The following is an 18,919-nucleotide window of genomic DNA, read 5'->3' as shown; positions in this document are numbered from 1 at the left end:
GCTTGGACCAGAAGGGGGCCCCCAAATAAAGTAGATTAATCCCATCCAATCCAACTTTATTTATATAGCACTTTAAAACCTCCTGACCAAAGTACATGCATAGCCCCCGAAACTGCTTCTTAATTTCAGTTGCGTTGCTCCGCTCCGGGGGTGTGTGGGACGACGACTTTACTGGCATTGATCCGGACCATTGACCTTGTATACAATTCATAAGTGGACCTTTAACAGAGTACCCCTGTCATACAGCATCATTACAGGGTTTACAATTACATAACTATCCACATGAGCAGGTACCAACAGCTTCCGATTGAGTAGCATCCAGCCGAGCTTTAAAAACATTTAGTCACCAGGCACCAGATTGCTCAGCTTCCATTTCAATTGCAGAATATTCCAAGACAGAGGAGCTGCGCATCTAATAGCTATCTTCCCTAAGACAGTCGGTTGTTCGTGCCCCACCACTTGTGTACATATGAAAACGCCACTGATCTCGTCTACTTTGTGTTTAACCTTGTTGTTTCTTTCCTTACAGAAAACACACTGAGACAACCACAACCAAGCTCACTGCTCCAACACCACTGCAAGACACATGTAATGCTATAGATGTAGGATGAGAGGTATATTATTCCATGTTCGATGTTGCTAAGACAAAAGGTAAATGGAAAGGGTTTATCGACAGCACAGCCTTACAGTTCACTTTGTTATTCGGTATTTCTTCCGCCATGAAACGCTCCAAACAGACGGGGCCACGTAGTGTCTCTGTGTTCCTGTTTCATTCTGAAAAAGTGTCTGTTTCTACTTCCTGTCTTTGTGTTTTCGTGCCTGTGTGATCGTCAGCCTTATTCCTTCACCTGCTGCCCTGCTTTTTGCCAGCTGTGTCTCCATATGAGTTCTGCTTGTATTCAAGTCCTTGTCTTTTGACAGATCCCTGTTTATCATGCTTTGTTCGTACTTCTGGGGCCACACCTCTCCTATCTTCTCTGACAGGAAGTACAGGGCAGATTATACGCATAGTCCTCAAACTACTGAGCCTAGAGAGGCTTATCGTTGTCAGACTAATAGCTGCTGCTTTATGAGATTTCATTTCCATAAAGCATTTCCCTCCAGCGCCAGAAAGTGAGAACTGAAAACCTTTAAGTCAGACAAAGAACAACCCTTCTGCATTACTTGTGTGCATTTTCTCTTTTCCTTATTATCTCTCCGTATTGAACCCCCGCCCAATCCCTCCATCCATCCTTAGTTATATCCACATTAAGCGCCTCCACGCTTCCCCTCGCTGCCTTTCATCTCTCATTTCCCTCTCTGATCTCACCAGGCCTCGGCCATTACGGCGCGGATCTGCCAACTCAGAAAGAAATGTCATTAGCGAAATATATTTGACACAGCTTTGCTCTCACATCAATCCCCAAAGGAAGGGATTTCCAGCTCTATTTTCTGCTCACTGGATAACAAAGGAGTAACCCCCTTCTTAAGACTCCTCCGGGAGGCGTATGGCACCAACGAGGAACACGTATGGAGGATATCTTACAGCACATCTGCGGACACGAGGATGCAGTACCACCTATAGAGTTTCTAGCTTTGAGAATACATTTACATTTGTAAGCTTGGCCGGATTAAAACAGTGGGAAGTCCTTGGGCAGATATGAGCTGTCTTCCCCTCCCTCCATTTCCTGTGCATGTTGTATATTCCCTGCCGCCTTCAAGTACCACACAACCTCAAAATGCTGTTTAATTACATGTTGCCTGAAGCTCCAGAAACAGTATGAACACCCGACCACACAGACAGTGTTGCAGGTTATCGTGTAATGCATTGAAAGCCAGTTCACCACACATCTTAAGGCGAACCATGTCTGTCACAACTGGACCTTCTTGTAGACACCCCCCGCCGCCGCCGTTATAATGTCCGTCTTTTCACTGAATTGCCGTCTTGAAAAGTACTGACAACAATTCCGCAACCTTATCCTCTTCACCTGTTGCCATGTCAACGTTAAAAACAATAAAACGGCATGAATTGCTACGTCACATTTATCCTCTGTCTCTCCAGTGAACTACCGGGCCCTTTAGAGCTTTAGTACTTACTTGTACTTTTGATCGTTTGATATACGGAAGCCATTTAATGTGGTGATGTGGTTCTGTAAAACCATAGGCACAGTGTAGATGTGAACGATCCCAAATAAAGTCATTACCATGCATGCAATGCTCCTTCAGCAGAGCCCACCTGCAGGGAGCTGCAGCGCCTCGCAGCGGGGTATTTCATAAGGGAAGGTTCAAACAGCTGCTGTCACCTTACATGTTGGATGCCACACCGATCTGACACGAACATACATGTCCCTCCTCTCTGACTCCACTTAGAGACATCAGTCAAGCTTGAACAAACGCCTTAACTTCTAAGAGACCGGGGGTTCATTAAGACACTTGAATGGATCCTAAAAATATATTTCTGCTGAAGAATAATTCAAATAAAGAGTCCACAAGCAAAGCTTCTAATCATGCTCGGATCCAACCATCTGCGGCTCAGTCGCTCCAAATGCGTCTTGGAACATAAAGTGAAAAGAAATACCGCTTTTAGAAAAAAACGACTTGCATTTCACACGATTTAGTAATTAGAATATAATGTTTTTTGGAAAAATCAGTCTGTGTCAAATTGAGAGGTAGCACCAGGGTGAGGAGGGGGACACACTGCTTTAATTTCATGGGCGAAATACTAAAAACTCGATTTAGTCACGGAGCAATCAGACTGAAAGCACACACACACACACACACACACACACACACACGCACACACTGACATCCTTGACAAACCATGGGTGACCACTTGATAGAATGTATAGTGCAGTAACAAGATAAGAGCTCTCTCAATTTAATTTGGATTCCCATTTAAAAACGTAATTAGGCCACAGAGAGAGAACTGGTGCGACGCAGACAGACAATTAATCAAAGGGACGACGACACGTGTGTTTCCTTTCTCTCGTTGCCGTGCCGCACAATAAGAGGCCGGGGAGGGCAGGGGGAAGGGTGGGGGCCGCCGAGAACAGCATGCAATTACCTTCGCTATCTCCGGCTCAGGCTTAACTTAAAGCTCACACACCGACGCTGCATTCCGCACAGTGCAACGCGACACAATGGGGGGGGGGCGTTTCTTAAAGATGAGCTGTGTGGAGGTGGCAGGCGTGTGCTGGCGAGGAGACAATGGAAGAGTGATGGCCTCTGTGTCAGGGCTGATTTGTGCATATGGACCTACTGCATGTGCATTGTCAATCAAGCACATATACATTCAAGGGCCATCACATAACAACCGGAGGTGGGAAGTAGTGGAGTACAAATACTTTGTTACTGTACTTAAGTACATTTTTCTGGTATCGACTTGTTACTTTGACTTCTTACATGTTGAACGCAAATACCTGTACTTTCTACTTCTTACATGTTGAACGCAAATACCTGTACTTTCTACTTCTCACATTTTGAACACAAATACCTGTACTTTCTACTTCTTACATGTTGAACCCAAATACCTGTACTTTCTACTTCTTACATGTTGAACTCAAATACCTGTACTTTCTACTTCTCACATTTTGAACACAAATACCTGTACTTTCTACTTCTTACATGTTGAACCCAAATACCTGTACTTTCTACTTCTTACATGTTGAACTCAAATACCTTTACTTTCTACTTCTCACATGTTGAACTCAAATACCTGTACTTTCTACTTCTCACATGTTGAACACAAATACCTGTACTTTCTACTTCTTACATGTTGAACCCAAACACCTGTACTTTCTACTTCTTACATGCTGAACTCAAATACCTTTACTTTCTACTTCTCACATGTTGAACTCAAATACCTGTACTTTCTACTTCTTACATGTTGAACTCAAATACCTGTACTTTCTACTTCTCACATGTTGAACACAAATACCTGTACTTTCTACTTCTCACATGTTGAACTCAAATACCTGTACTTTCTACTTCTTACATGTTGAACTCAAATACCTGTACTTTCTACTTCTCACATTTTGAACACAAATACCTGTACTTTCTACTTCTTACATGTTGAACCCAAATACCTGTACTTTCTACTTCTCTCATGTTGAACTCAAATACCTGTACTTTCTACTTCTTACATGTTGAACTCAAATACCTGTACTTTCTACTTCTCACATGTTGAACTCAAATACCTGTACTTTCTACTTCTTACATGTTGAACACAAATACCTGTACTTTCTATTTCTTACATGTTGAACTCAAATACCTGTACTTTCTACTTCTTACACGTTGAACTCAAATACCTGTACTTTCTACTTCTCACATGTTGAACTCAAATACCTGTACTTTCTACTTCTTACATGTTGAACTCAAATACCTGTACTTTCTACTTCTTACACGTTGAACTCAAATACCTGTACTTTCTACTTCTCACATGTTGAACTCAAATACCTGTACTTTCTACTTCTTACATGTTGAACTCAAATACCTGTACTTTCTACTTCTCACATGTTGAACTCAAATACCTGTACTTTCTACTTCTTACATGTTGAACTCAAATACCTGTACTTTCTACTTCTTACATGTTGAACTCAAATACCTGTACTTTCTACTTCTTACATGTTGAACTCAAATACCTGTACTTTCTACTTCTTACATGTTGAACTCAAATACCTGTACTTTCTACTTCTTACATGTTGAACACAAATACCTGTACTTTCTACTTCTTACATGTTGAACTCAAATACCTGTACTTTCTACTTCTCACATGTTGAACTCAAATACCTGTACTTTCTACTTCTTACATGTTGAACCCAAATACCTGTACTTTCTACTTCTTACATGTTGAACTCAAATACCTGTACTTTCTACTTCTCTCATGTTGAACTCAAATACCTGTACTTTCTACTTCTTACACGTTGAACTCAAATACCTGTACTTTCTACTTCTCACATGTTGAACTCAAATAGCTGTACTTTCTACTTCTTACATGTTGAACACAAATACCTGTACTTTCTATTTCTTACATGTTGAACTCAAATACCTGTACTTTCTACTTCTTACACGTTGAACTCAAATACCTGTACTTTCTACTTCTCACATGTTGAACTCAAATACCTGTATTTCTACTTCTTACATGTTGAACTCAAATACCTGTACTTTCTACTTCTCACATGTTGAACTCAAATACCTGTACTTTCTACTTCTCACATGTTGAACTCAAATAGCTGTACTTTCTACTTCTCACATGTTGAACTCAAATACCTGTACTTTCTATTTCTTACATGTTGAACTCAAATACCTGTACTTTCTACTTCTTACACGTTGAACTCAAATACCTGTACTTTCTACTTCTCACATGTTGAACTCAAATAGCTGTACTTTCTACTTCTTACATGTTGAACACAAATACCTGTACTTTCTATTTCTTACATGTTGAACTCAAATACCTGTACTTTCTACTTCTCACATGTTGAACTCAAATACCTGTATTTCTACTTCTTACATGTTGAACTCAAATACCTGTACTTTCTACTTCTTACATGTTGAACTCAAATACCTGTACTTTCTACTTCTCACATGTTGAACACAAATACCTGTACTTTCTACTTCTTACATGTTGAACTCAAATACCTGTACTTTCTACTTCTCTCATGTTGAACTCAAATACCTGTACTTTCTACTTCTCTCATGTTGAACTCAAATACCTGTACTTTCTACTTCTTACATGTTGAACTCAAATACCTGTACTTTCTACTTCTCACATGTTGAACACAAATACCTGTACTTTCTACTTCTTACATGTTGAACTCAAATACCTGTACTTTCTACTTCTCTCATGTTGAACTCAAATACCTGTACTTTCTACTTCTCTCATGTTGAACTCAAATACCTGTACTTTCTACTTCTTACATGTTGAACTCAAATACCTGTACTTTCTACTTCTCTCATTCTCCAAACAGCTGGTTCCTTTAGTCTGAATGTGTGTTGGTGCGTGATCATTATTCTTTAGAGTCATTGCGTGCCTATTGGTTGGAACACGATCCGTGTATCCATCACTTCCTGGTCTTCTCTAAAGAAGAGGGACCAATGGAAACGTTGTCATGTTGCCGTTGGTCAGCATGGAAACATTCATTAGCTAACAATGACATTATTGTTCTCTTGATATAAAGGGAGGTCAGGTACTCTTTAAAGCAGCTGCTAGCTATGGGTACTTTTTACTGAAGTACACTTCAAAGCCTCTTTACTTTGACTTGAGTAAAGAAGTTTAGTCAGTACTTCTACTTTCACCAGAGTATTTTAAAACACGAGTATATGTACTTCTACTTGAGTAAAGGATGTGTGTACTTGTGTGTGGATGCACCTGTTCTTAAGAGTTAACACGGACACATGAATCAAAACAAGCTTAACTGAATGAAGTGTTACAAGATGGCAAGGTGTAAGTGCTTCCCACCTTTAGCATCGGTTTCTCTGCTTGTCAACAATACGCCAACGTTCTTTCCACTTAACTCCATCAAGTATTCGAGCGTATCATCAGATGCTATTAAACAATCCAAAGTCCTGTACCCGTGAGTTACTGTCGCCAGGTAAGACAAGCTTGACATAAAGAAACATGGTGGTTTAGATTGTAGCCTAAAGAGAGCAACTGCAAGGAAGTAGGTTTATGTTTGAGGACTTGAACCTGTTATTTAGTTGGAAGGCTAGACGTTGTGTGTAATCTCTTTGACGTTAGTAAAGAAATAAAGAGGGGAAAAGACCTGACACTGGGGATCAGACATGAGGCTATTTTCTATTTAGCTAGCTTACGTTATCTCTGAACATACGTAGCATATCTAAGTGTCAGCAACGAAACACAATTATTTGGATTCAAATAGAAAAACGAAAGTCTCTACTTGATTGAGGAAAAAATGTACAACACATATTCACCGTTAAAGAGGTGACACTTGGCAAAGACAAGAATACATAGCGCATCTTTAGGTGCCAACTAAAATAAAACAGGAGTGCAACGACTTGACGTTAGTGACTGTAACTTCACACGTGATCAAGACATGACCAAATGTACTAAATCTAAACACATAGCACAAACTAAACATGATATAACATCAACCCGACTATACACTAAGTATTACAGGAAACGTGAGAGTTCACCAGGTTCTCGTCTCCAAATGTTTTTGAAAAGAATACTTTTATTTAAGATATTAGTATATTGTGTCTCCTTCTTTCCAAAACCCTTAAAATGAAGCCAAGAAAACAAATTCCTGATTTGTTTAAAAAAAGAAGAGAGAATTCTATTTTTAAGGGTGAAGTATTGAGGGCTGTTCCAAAGCAGCGAGTGTGGAGGGGGAGTGGGCTATCAAGCCCTCACACAGCGAGTCTGCAGCGGTGCTGACTGGAGACCGGTCTCTACCTGACCGGAGTCACGCTGTGTGTGTCCTCAGGAAACACGCTGTTAACAAGTAGTTCCAGCAAACATCTGCTGATAAACTGCGATGTTAACAACCTCATGATGACCTCATATGTTTTAACTTAGGATCAAACCTGTGCTTAGTCTAGAAAAAGGTAAATGTGTGCATTTTATTATAAAGTTGTGTATATTTACAGACCGTTGCAAAAACTAAGAAGCTTATAAACATCAGGTTTAAAACTAAAAGAGCTTTGAAACACAATGAAAGATGTTTGGAGTTTTATTTGAGTTATTAATTTAAACTTTTTGTCTAAGACAGGGGTGTCAAACTCAATTTCATCGCGGGCCACATCAGCATTATGGTTGCACTCAAAGGGCCGGTTGTAACTTTAAGACTATATAAAATACATATAAATATATCATATATATAAAATAATGTATTATATTACATTATTGCCTCCGCATTGGATTATCATCGGATAGGGTAATAACTTCATAATTAACTACGTCTGAAAGCAGAAGTCTAGGGCAAGTCTCTTCAGTGCGTATGTCCCAAAATGATTTAAAAAGAAAAGCCAAATTCTGGAAAAAAAAGGAATAGAAGTGACATTTTGAAATAAAAATCTAATTCTGAAAAAAAGGAATTCTATGAAAAAATGCATATTTTGCAAATTCTGAGAAAAAAGTCATATTTGAGATGCATTGTGGGACATGTAGTTTATGGGCAACGTGCTTCTGTAGCATGTGACCGTATAATAAACGTATTATATTCTTTGCAAGCTCTTGTGGGGCCACATAAAATGAAGTCGCGGGCCGAATGTGGCCCCCGGGCCTTGAGTTTGACACCCCTGGTCTAAGAGATGCTGATTTGAAACCGTTACATTCAGTTACGGCACTTCCTGTTTCTGCCGGAGAGAGGGGAGGCCGTCCCAAAGCTTGCTGCTGTATTTACTCCCTCCATCGGACAGGAGGAGCCTCGTTGAGCTGCGAGTGTGGCTGCAGACGGAGTTCACTCCATCACGGAGGGGTAGGGTGGAGGGAGTGGTTTGGGATTGGGCCTTTCTGTTCCTCCAGGTTAGCTAATTAGACCGTTACACAACCAGCACAATATGACACACACCCTGTGAGCCGTTGCTCCCTGTGACTGGAAGGAAGGACAAAGCCTTTAATTGCATCTAATCAACGACTGTTATAGATGTGTGTGTACATGGAGGGTCAAAGGGCAGGCGGATGCGGTTTCTTGTTAATTCCTTTCCCTTTTCTCCTGTCTCTTACCATTCATTGCACAAACGGTTCCAGTTCATACTTCCTATCATCGAAGGCATTGCATTTCCTTTATGACTGCCGTTTTCGAGGTCAATGGTCTGGTGTCATGCGGTCGGAATAACTACCGCTGTGGACTCATTAACTTTCCTCGGGGGGACGTATCGATCGGCGACTGTCAGAGCTAGATTGCCCCATTGACATGTTGTCTGTCTTCTGCTGTCTGTGACGCTGACACGTTATGATGGACAGATGGAGCCTTTGAGTACACTTCTTATTCATTCGAGAACAATACATCCGAATACATGTTTTTATTGAGTCTGGCTAACTTGAATAGCTTCGAGCTAAGTCTGAAATCTTAACGGGTAAATCCAAAATGACCGAGCCACAAAAGTAGTGTCCCCTGTAAACAGCGAACAATCAAATAAGAGTTTGAAACATGTGTTGGACCCTAAAGAAGCTGTTTGTCGTAATGTCTTTCCTGTTGGGTACAAATCATTAAAAAAAACACTTCTTCTGGCACTATTTCTATTGGATTTGTTTTTCGTGCGCACCTCAAAACATTCTCTTGCACTATTGTATCTGCTTGTATTTGTTTTATGTCCTATAGTCACGTTGCACTGTTTGGAGCCTGTGAATTCAGTCGTTTCCACGTCTACACTTGTGCACATGACGATAAAGCCTTGAAAGAAATGAACCAACATATTATACATTATTTTGCCATTTTCTATACAAATACAAGAGATAATAATAATAATAATAATAATAATAAATTTTATTTTTAGGCGCCTTTCATGACACCCAAGGACACCGTACATTTAAAAAAAAAAAAATAAATAAATAAATGAAGTTGATACGGATAAGATAAGATAAGAAGCAACAATAAAGCCTTGAATAGAATCCTGAATGACTTTGAGGTTGTTGTACCAAGAAAGCATGTCTTCATCCACAGTCCTCCATGAGGCTTTGGTGAGGGACATTTCACAGATTGGACTCAGAGAGGGCGGCAGGTTTATCTCTCGTTGAGCCACTAATTGGCTGCAGTGCTTCCCTTCGACCTACCACAGAAGCATTTCCCACAATGCACTTACCCCTCAGGTCCAGCGCCTGGGGTCTTCAACTTTTCTTTCTCTCATCTGGCACCCAGTGAGGTGGCACATGTGAACACTATCCAACTCTCGACCTCTGCCACGTCAGCTTGTTAATTAACGGCAAACATCTGCTGGTGGAGAGGACTTCAAAGAGGGAGTGGGAGAAGGAGAGATGGGAGAAAGAGGGAATTAACCCGGAGATCTGGAGCGCTCAGCAGAGTCCTTGACTGAACACTGCAGTAATGAGTGGAGGGACAGGAGGGAGAACATCGAGATAAAGCTGTACCATAATGTGTAGTACCGTCTAATCCAAAAAAGCATATATCCACAACTAGCAAAAAAAATGTTGTATTACTTAAAACAGAAGATATCAGTAAACACATATTTTCAAAGGTCAAAAAACTATATTGCTCCGTGATTATTTTCTCTTTCTCCTTCTAATAACCAGCAGCCGTCAATTTTACAACGGCTGGTTTAAATAAATGATATACTAATTACAAAGAATTACAAAATTCAAATATATATATATACACAAATGATACATCAAATTATACATTTTAACATATGGCTCCGACAAATGTGTATAAACGTAGTATTTACTTGGTTGTCCACAAAGATAAGATGATTACCTATAGACTCTATATCAGAAAGGGAAAGGGACTTATTTTGACGACTACCATTTTGAAGCCTCGAGTTTGTAATTTGTCCGTCGCCATCTTTGTTTTTTGTATGCAGAAGTCACGGATGCATAATAAGAACTGGATGCAGCGTCGGAGGCGGGGTCTCGTCCTTTCCTATGAGAGCTGCTCGTTGGCGCATGAAGACAAAATGGCCCAACTTTTGAGAGAGCGAAACGTCACAGATTACCCAGCATGCCTGGCTGTCAGAGCAGAAGAACCCGTATGTGCAGTCATAGAGCATAAGCCCCGCCTCCTGCCAGTAAGCCCCGCCCCCCGAGGTCCCACTCTCGGCTCACTAGAATGAATGGAGACAGAAAATAAATCTCGATGCGGCTTTTAGTGCATTTTACAACTTTAAGTTTATTTAGTTTATATACTAAATAGTTTATTTAGTTATAAAAAAATTATCCACCGATTCACAGACGTCTCTTTCTAGTCAATGGGAAAAAGTATTTTTGGGCCGGCTGACGTCACGGACTGATACGGAAGTTGCAGTTCCAACGAATATTGGTCCGGCACACTTCCTGGGGGCTTGGCAGAAGTGGAACAAGAAGTTGGAGTGAAGTATACCAACGAATTGAGACACCAACAGAGACGATAAACAAACACATCGGTAAATGTTTAACGAGTTTTTAGGTGCTTTCATTCAGACCCAGAGATTGCTGCTCGGTTCCGACGCTTAAATATCAAAGCATCATTGTTTGCACGCTATAAGACAATAACCATTTCCTCTGCTCCGACATTTTATGTGTTATGTTTCAATTTGTAACCGTTTGAATCCACAAACCTAGATCGGCCTGCCGCCCCGCTGAGAGCTGATTGTGGTGAATACTGAGGAAGGCATTAGCGCGGAGAAAGCATGAAGGAGAGGAGAAAGTTCAATCAGCCGCAATTTGTGCTCAGACCAGTGAACAGGAATGAGAGTGGACAGCCTCTGTGTCTGAACCAATCAGATCAGTGAACCGTGACTTCACTCCCCCCCCCCACCTGTACCTCTGTGGGAGATCAGCTTATTGACTCACATAACAACAGGTCTTCTCAGTATTTCTCAGTGAGGATGCAGCGGGACAGCTTTCATGTTTCACGGTGTCGGAATAAGAAAGCTGTCGGTGTGTGGAGCTCGTGGGTCTGACAGGTGGTGTTCAGACCGGGGGATACGATTGTCAGCTTGTCAAATTGTCAGAAACTGCAAAGACAGCCAATCCAATGTTGTCAGGTTTCTCCCATATCGACAAGTCCTGCTGAGCAAGTCGAACCGGATTCACAGTCATTCAAAGAGCCCTTGCAATCCAGTACTACTTCTACTTTACTCAAGAACAAGACCTGAGTACATCTACTTTTACTCAAGTACAATATCTGAGTACTTCTACTTTTACTCAAGTACAAGATCTGAGTACTTCTACTTTTACTCAAGTACAAGATCAGAGTACTTCTACTTTTCCTCAAGTACAAGATCTGAGTACTTCTACTTTTACTCAAGTACAAGATCTGAGTACTTCTACTTTTACTCAAGTACAAGATCTGAGTACTTCTACTTTTACTCAAGTACAAGATCTGAGTACTTCTACTTTTCCTCAAGTACAAGATCTGAGTACTTCTACTTTTACTCAAGTACAAGATCTGAGTACTTCTACTTTTACTCAAGTACAAGATCTGAGTACTTCTACTTTTACTCAAGTACAAGATCTGAGTACTTCTACTTTTACTCAAGTACAAGATCTGAGTACTTCTACTTTTACTCAAGTACAAGATCTGAGTACTTCTACGTTTCTCCCATATCGACAAGTCCTGCTGAGCAAGTCGAACCGGATTCACAGTCATTCAAAGAGCCCTTGCAATCCAGTATTGACAGTTCAACTACAAACAATAGCTAGTGATGCACGACTTGTTTTCTACGGTGACTAATGATGATACTTGTGTATGGAAAGAAAGAAAACAACGCCATCATCCCAGAATGGCCGAGTGACGCGAGCAGATTTCCACGTATTTTGCATTCGTGGAAGGTGTTTTACATTTACACACAAGTTATTGATCTGTTCCCACAAATGATAGTGAGACAAATCTTACTCCATACTTCATGGATCAAAATCAAGTGTTAATCAGACTTTAGTTCCACCTGGAGTAAATCCACCAGCTACCCTGCAGTCTACAAAGTACTTCAGACTAGCTGCTCCTTCACCAGCTACCCTGCAGTACACAAAGTACTTCAGACTAGCTGCACCTTCACCAGCTACCCTGCAGTCTACAAAGTACTTCAGACTAGCTGCACCTTCACCAGCTACCCTGCAGTCTACAAAGTACTTCAGACTAGCTGCACCTTCACCAGCTACCCTGCAGTCTACAAAGTACTTCAGACTAGCTGCTCCTTCACCAGCTTTGAGAACACTTTCATGATCAATCATTATAAAACATATATATATATTATTCTGAAATGGACCAATCTGCACAACGACTACTTTTACTGTCTTTCACTATATTTTGATGAGAATACTTTTCTACTTTCACTTGAGGAACATTTTGAATGAGGACTTTTACTGTGACAGAGTATTCCTACACTCTGGTACTTCTACTTTACTCAAGTACAAGATCTGAGTACTTCTACTTTTACTTGAGTACAAGATCTGAGTACTTCTACTTTTACTCAAGTACAAGATCTGAGTACTTCTACTTTTACTTGAGTACAAGATCTGAGTACTTCTACTTTTACTCAAGTACAAGATCTGAGTACTTCTACTTTTACTCAAGAACAAGACCTGAGTACTTCTACTTTTACTTGAGTACAAGATCTGAGTCCTTTCACTTTTACTCAACTATAAGATCTGAATACTTCTACTTTTACTCAAGTACAAGATCTGAGTACTTCTACTTTTACTCAAGTACAAGACCTGAGTACTTCTACTTTTACTCAAGAACAAGACCTGAGTACTTCTACTTTTACTCAAGAACAAGACCTGAGTACTTCTACTTTTACTCAAGTACACACTCTGAGTACTTCTTCCACCTCTGCTGACCTAGCAACTGTCAGAGCTTCTCCAGTATGTGCTTGTCTTGCTCCAGTATATAAATGCATGAAACCAATTGGCCTTTAGCGTCTTTCTATTATTTACTCCTTACGACGTATTTGAAATGAAGTTGAACATCATGTAACATTGTGAAGAGCAGCATCCTGCAGTACAGGGCTGTGGCTCTCAGCTGTCCCTCACACTTCAATATATGATCAACCCTGAGAGTACATGCAGACCTTGAGAGCACATCCTGGAGGCCGAGGTCCAACGAGTGGGTGAGCCTCGTTGAGACGTATCAGGCTTGTTCATGTGTGATGTAAGTGATGCCATGTTCTGCTCAGGCCGCTGTGTGTGGTTGCCATGGAAAGCAGTGAGACGTATCTGTCTGAATAATGTATCTACACCCTTATCACGAGGAGTTGTGACAGGTGGACAGATATCACTGGTGCACCTGACAGGTTTCAGAGTCGACTGGAAGCCTCTTGACCTCACAGCCAGTCGATACATGGCTCCAGTGGATATAAGCAGAGGGCAGAGAGAGAGAGAGAGAGAGAGAGAGAGAGAGAGAGAGAGAGAGAGAGAGAGAGGGGGGGAGAGAGAGGGAGGGGGAGAGAGAGATAGAGAGGAGGAGAATGGGAGGTACGCCTGAGAGAGAGAGAGGGGACGAGAGATGGGATCGAGAGCAGATATGAGGGAAGAGAGCGAGAGCGAGAGTGAAGAGAACGAGAGACGGGGGGAGAGAGAGGGGAGGGGGGAGAGAGAGAGGGGGAGAGGAGGCAGAGCGCGAAGAGAGGGGGCCTAGAGAGAGAGGGAGAGAGAGAGGGGAGAGAGAGAGGAGGGAGAGAGGGAGGAAGAGAGGAGGGGGAGAGGAGGGAGGAGGGAGGGAGAGAGAGAGGAGAGAGAGATGTTTTGAGTAGCTGCATCAGAAATGAGCTGCTGAACAAAAAATCGAAATTGGACCTAAAAAGTGAGACATTTTATAGGAAAATCTGAAATTATTCTTCAGAATTAACTCCAAAGAAGAGTTAACGACATTGATCGACAGAAAACAGAGGAAGAAACGCAATTTTTGGATGTATTTTTGAGTTGAAACTACAAACTAGCTTTCAACTACCAACTGACAACTGTCAACCGTCTAGCTGTGGGCTGCTAGCTGTGGGCTGCTAGCTGTGGGCTGCTAGCTGTTACCTGCTAGCTGCGGGCTGCTAGCTGCGGGCTGCTAGCTGCGAGCTGCCAGCTGTTACCTGCTAGCTGCGGGCTGCTAGCTGCGAGCTGCCAGCTGTTACCTGCCACTGCTGGAAGGAGCTGCACCAAAGAAGGTAGCGAAACATTATAAACTGTGAATTATTTCATGAAGATAAGAAGAAAAGAAAAGTATTTGTAAGCTAGAAAAAGCTAATTAATTAGCCTAGCATCTCTTTGGAACAAAACAAGTGGTCGCCATGGAAACTGTCCAGCAGGCAAAACATAACTTCTCAGCTCTCAGAGCAGAGGGAAGAGAGATTGTATATCCTGCTAAATGCAAAGGACAAACACAAGGAGAAGACACTGTGTGGAAACCCAGAGGTCCTCTTCACTGACTGCCCAACAAAGAGAAGGAAGGAAGAAGAACAACCTCATATTCTTCACTGACTCCATCTACATCTGGAAAGATACTCTGTGCAGCAAGTATGCACACGTCTCCAGAGAGGGCATCGGCTCAGGAGGCAGATTAAAAATCTGTAAAGATGAACACCTTGACAAAGATGACCCTCTGCTCACCATCACATACTACACCAAAGGAAAGGTCATGGTCCAAGGGAATGAAGCCAACCTGGAGTCATTCCAAGAGGCATTCCCCCTGTTGAAAGCTGAGGTGGACACAAAGAGGGTCAATGTCCCCTCTGATGTCCCCTCTGGTGTCCCCTCTGGTGTCCCCTCTGACAGCGAAGGTGATGAGAGCCCAATAGAGAATCCCAACACCTTGTCCATCTCTGCCCCCCCCCACACCGGCCAGCTCCAACAATCGGCTGAAGGAGAGTGTGGCCCTGCTGGAGCTGGACTTTGCAGAATTCAAAGAGCTGACCCAGGCCAGGCAGTCTGGTCCCCCAGACAACACTCTGCAGCAGCTTAAAGAGGACCTCCAGCAGCTCAAGAGCGACAACGAGGCCTTGGCATTTGACCTCAGAGGAAGTGTAGAGGCACTCAAACAGGAGAACAGTGTGCTCCGTGTTCAGTTAGCCAAGGTGAGGGAGGATGCTGAGTGTAGAGAGAAGAGCTTCACCAGGCAGGTCCAGCACCTGAGGGAGGATGCTGAGTGTAGAGAGAAGAGCTTCACCAGGCAGGTCCAGCACCTGACAGAGAAACTCTCATCAGTCCTCACAATGACGAGTAGAGAGACACAGACTCTCCCTGCCAGTGTCCTTGGCCCACCCTCTCTGCTCAGCACCCAGCCCAACAACACCCTGGCCCCTCCTGATACACCCACACAGCCAGCTGCCCACAGCCAGCTCTGCCCACCCCAGCCTCCCTCTACTCAGCCTGAAGAACAAGACCCACAAGTGGTCCTGCTGGCTGACTCAAACGGGAAGTTCCTGGACCCAAGAAAGCTTTTTCCTGATAAAAAGGTGCTGTCTAAACACTGCAGCACCACAGGCCAGGCCATGAAGCTGTTGAAAAAGGAGACCCTCAGGAGCCCTCAGTACCTGGTGATCCACACGGGAACAAATGACCTGCACAGCCTCCGTAGGGACACTGCTGAGGCAGTGAGGAAAATGGCGGAGCAGGCCAGTAAGGAATTCCCCGACACCCGCATTGTGGTCTCCACCCTGCTGCCTAGGACAGACACCCCTCCTCATGTCATCCATGACATTAATATGGAGATCAGAAAAGGATGTGCCACCTTACCAAATGTCCACCTGGCCCTCCACTCAACCATTGGCCCCTGGGACCTCTATGATGGACTCCACCTACACAGAGAGAGGGTGGGGATATTTGCAAAGACCCTCAAAGATGCAGCCCTGGGACGCACCCCTCCCACCCCCTCCTCTAGAGGCCCAATAGACCCTCCCAGACCGCTTCCTCCCCATCACCACCCCAGGATCACCACCCCTGCTGTGAGGAGACACAACAGCTCAGCCTGGACCTCCCACTCCCCACGCCCCCAACACACCCAGAGGAGGCTACTTCCACCCAGCTCAACACCTGCACAACATCAGCAGCAGAGATATGCAGCAACAGCTGCTCCTCGTCTCCCTCCCCGCCTACAGCAGCGGAGCTATGCTGCAGTTGTAGCCCAGCCTGCTGCCACCCTCCCTCCCCCTGCTACCTCTGAACTGGACATCAGGATGATGCTGCACACCCTGTGCACCCGACTTCTGTCCAGCTAAGACATTACATATATATGTTATCGTAGTAATCAGTAGTAATAGTAATATTAGTGAAAATAGTTTTTTCTTTTTTTTATATATATTTGTCTCACTATACAGGTTCATTTTGATTGTTTGTTTTTGAAAAAAAAAAGATGCGTTCTTTTCATATAAGCTGTTGGAATATTCAGGGACTCCACTCCTCAACCTTTGAGGTCAAGAGTGAGAATCCAGAGTTCTTAGAATCTATCAAAGATGTTGATCTAATTATATTAACAGAAACATGGTGTAAAAATGATCTGCTCACTCACTGTCCTCCAGGTTATAATGAAGTCATGGTGCCCTCTATCAAATCAAAAAACATACGCAAGGGCAGAACATCGGGGGGGATCTTGGTGTGGTATAAAGGAGATCTTTGCCGTCAGATCTCAGTAGTAAAACAAGGTAAATCCCACATTTGGCTAAGGTTAGATCAAACCCTGGGCATAACTGACAGGAATCTATACGTGTGTGCTATTTATATTCCCCCAGTAGATTCTCCTTATTTTGAAGAAGACATTTTTGAAACTCTCCATTCAGAAATCGCCTATTTTCAGGCCCAGGGAAATGTGCTTCTAACTGGAGATCTGAACGGACGAACAGGAATTGAACCTGATGTCATAGACCCACAGGGCAGCCACCATGTATTTGGTGAACCCCCCCCTGTTTACCACACCAACCGTCAGCCATCGGAACAGCCTTGACTCTGAAATCAATCAGAATGGTAAAGAGATGGTGCATCTCTGTCGGGCCTTAGGCCTGTACATAGTGAACGGGAGGTTCAGAGGGGACTCTTTAGGGAGATTCACATACTCCTCAGCTCTAGGGTCTAGTGTAGTAGACTATGCAATCACTGACATGGACCCCTCCACTATCAGTGCATTCACTGTCAGACAGCAATCCCCCTTTTCAGACCACAACCAAATCAATGTGTTCTTTAAACTCTCAGGTCCAATGAGTGACACAGCAAGGGAACCCAGTAAGCTGTACACATTACATCCTACTTACAGATGGGTCCCAGACAGTGGAGACAAATTCACCATGGCCTTGAACTCACCTGATCTGATAAATGACATCAATATGGTCCTACCAAAGATAGTGTAAACATGGCCATTGATTATATCAATATGATATTTCACAAGGCAGCTATTAAAGCTGACCTTATAAAGCAAAAACGGAAGCCTGTTAAAAGGCAAAACGCTGACAAATGGTTTGACCAAGAATGCAAGACCATCAGAAAAGACCTGAGAAAAATAGCAAATGAAAAACATCGGCAACCAAACAACCCAGGCTTACGCATTAGATACAATGACGTCTTAAACAAATATAAATGTACAATAAGGAGCAAAAAACAAAATTATACCCACATGGAACTTGAGGATATTGAGAAAGCCATTGATCAAAATCAATTCTGGGATCTGTGGAACAACTTCAACACAAAACAACCACAAGCATTACCCATCCACACGGTGACATCTGGAGAGAACATTTTGAAAGTTTGTACAAAGACATACCAATAAATCTAATAAATTCAAATCAGTGTATTACAAAAGAGAAACTCCAAACATTAGAAGAACTATTAAAGACAACCAAAACCCCCTTGAGTTCCCAATGACTTGGGAAGAATTGACCACACAGACACAATCTCTCCGGCCAAGGAAAGCTTGTGGCCCAGACAACATTAAAAAGGAAATGCTCCGATGCAGCACCCCAGAGATGCAGGGTACAGTGTTAAAGCTGTTCAGTATCGTATTGCAGTCAGGATGTTTTCATCTGGTGCAAAGGGCTCATTTCCCCCATTCATAAGAGTGGAGACAAATCAGACCCTAAGAACTACCGTGGCATCTGTGTCAGCAGCTGTCTGGGGACATTGTTCTGTAGCATTCTAAATAAAAGAATACAAGATTTCCTTAACCAACAATCCATCTTGAGTAAAAATCAAATTGGCTTCCTTCCAAAACACCGCACCACCGACCATGTGTACACCCTTCACACTTTAGTTAACAAACATGTACACCAAACACAACATGGTAAAATATTCACTTGTTTCATTGATTTCAAAAAAGCTTTCGACTCTATTTGGCACGAAGGGCTCTGTCATAGACTT

The sequence above is a fragment of the Pseudochaenichthys georgianus genome, chromosome 1 (assembly GCF_902827115.2).
Source record: "Pseudochaenichthys georgianus chromosome 1, fPseGeo1.2, whole genome shotgun sequence".
NCBI lineage: Eukaryota > Metazoa > Chordata > Actinopteri > Perciformes > Channichthyidae > Pseudochaenichthys > Pseudochaenichthys georgianus.
Note: the sequence above shows the minus strand (reverse complement) of the source record.